The sequence below is a fragment of the Octopus bimaculoides genome, chromosome 3 (assembly GCF_001194135.2).
Source record: "Octopus bimaculoides isolate UCB-OBI-ISO-001 chromosome 3, ASM119413v2, whole genome shotgun sequence".
NCBI lineage: Eukaryota > Metazoa > Mollusca > Cephalopoda > Octopoda > Octopodidae > Octopus > Octopus bimaculoides.
The window spans coordinates 86,516,207-86,518,210 of NC_068983.1; the positions used below are offsets into that span (position 1 = coordinate 86,516,207).

Consider the following 2,004-nt stretch of genomic DNA (forward strand, 5'->3'; position numbering starts at 1 on the left):
ATATATATATATATATATATAAACGTAAAACATATAAAGATAATATGCATATATACCTAAAAATATCTTTTATATATTTAAATGATGCGCATATCTTAACATTGAATTCTTATTCTCTCCAGTGCCGCTACGAGCCCCACATATTTCGCACACTATGGTGAATATACCACCAGCATTGCCCAACCAACCATAACATTAGATTTAGAATTCAACCAAGGCTAGGGCCACTTGTCCTACGTCCGCAACACAATTCAGGCTCACAACGCATAATTTCGCTACAACAGAACTTTTCCGCAACAGGCGTCTGCTCTATTTAGCATTATCCCGAAACAGATCAAAGAAGAGAAAGATCCTATCACGTTCAAACAAATCCTGGACAACTTTTTCAGGGGATGCCAGACACATCACCTATACCTGGATCCATCTCAGTCAACAACTCCCAAGTTTTGACAGTTAACTTTTCTTAGGCAAATATACACACACGCATATACATATATATATGTTAAGTGTGTATATGTGAGTGCGGGTGTGTGTGTATTATAAATATATATGTGTATCCTATATGATAACTGGTTGTCCTGTTATAGCTTAACGCCTAGTAATAATGCATCTCGATGGTCAGTTGAAAAGGGCTACGTAGCACCTGATGAAATTACAAATCAGATTAAACTTGCGTGGCTTTTCCCATCTTTCTTTGTACATAGACGTTGCATATGAACACAAAGTGCTTCCTTTTCATTTTATAAAATATATATTTTATATACTATATAGTGTCCGCAAATACCTTAAGATATAAATCTGCACCACAAATAATCTGCTATATGTGTTTGCATATATATAAAATTTTCATCGACACGTCTAATATATATATGTGTGTGTGTTTGTGAGTGAGTGTGTGTGTGTGTGTGCGCGTGTGTTTAAATATATATTTATATAAAGTTATATATATATATATATATATATATATATATATATATATATATATATATATATATATATACATATATATATAGATAGATAGATAGATAGAGAGAGAGAGAGAGAGAGAGAGAGAGATAATGTGTATGAGTATGTTTATATATATATATGTATGTATGTATGTATGTATGTAATTACTAATTTTCGTCTTTGTGTGATGTATGATGTGAGTGCGCATTTGCACACATGGTCTGCAATGAACAAAAGTAATTGGATAATGCATTACTAATTGCACATGTTTTATATTTCATATATTTTGTTTTTAGAAATGAGACAAGTACCAGATAAGTACCTTGCCATGGTTTAGATACCGGTGAGATAAAACCTGTTTACCTGAACAGTTGCAGGCTGGCTGCCGCTGTTGCTGCAGTGATGGCGAGTGAGATGTTATAAAGGACCGAGATTCTCGGAAGAAAGGGTTGATAGAGTTTAAGGTGAGGTTTGAAAGTTAGACAATATAGTGAACAAGGAGAGAAGAATGGCCTGAGAAAGGAGTGCATAAGTCAGTGTGTCACGTGACCGACAAGCTCAGTAGAAAAGAAGATATTTTGAGTGTAGCAGTAGAGAAGGCAGAGAGAAAAGAAAGATCACTTTCCCTCTGATCATGGAATAGGCTCCTACTAAGAGGAAGAAGTAAGACAGCTTGCAAAGAACTGCACCAATTACACAACTATTTTTGAAACAGATGTAAGGGATTTCTGCAGGACTTCTTCCAGCTTCAGTTTTAAGGTTTTGATGACCTGTGATGACCTTCTACTACCTACTAAACTATCCCACATCAACAGCGCATACTATCAAACTATATATATGCAACTCTTAAAGGAATGTTTACTGATCTCCATTGATCGATGTTCGTTTGTACCTCTTCGTGTTGTATAAATATAAATAAATTTGTCATAAAACCCGTTCTTTGCCTGTCAAGCCCATAATCGGGTCATACATACACACGCACGCACACACACACACACACGCACGCACACACACACGCACGCACACACACACACACACACACACACACACACACAC

At 35.8% G+C, this 2,004-nt stretch overlaps 1 protein-coding gene and 1 long non-coding RNA gene across 3 annotated transcripts in view; one reads left to right on the forward strand and one right to left on the reverse strand.

The window, feature by feature from the left end:
- Positions 1 to 2,004, reverse strand: part of LOC106867491 (motor neuron and pancreas homeobox 1-like) — a 197,928-nt gene that overhangs the window by 169,803 nt on the left and 26,121 nt on the right. The gene's annotated exons all lie outside the window — the stretch shown is intronic.
- The window catches only part of LOC128247311 (uncharacterized), a 58,970-nt gene that overhangs the window by 17,157 nt on the left and 39,809 nt on the right, over positions 1 to 2,004 (forward strand). Inside the window, exon 4 of one of the 2 annotated variants that reach the window (XR_008263688.1) lies at positions 1,245 to 1,820. The exons of the other annotated variant lie outside the window; for it this stretch is intronic. This is a non-coding gene — a long non-coding RNA (uncharacterized LOC128247311). Of the gene's footprint in view, positions 1 to 1,244; positions 1,821 to 2,004 lie in introns of those variants that run through there. 2 annotated transcript variants of the gene reach the window in all.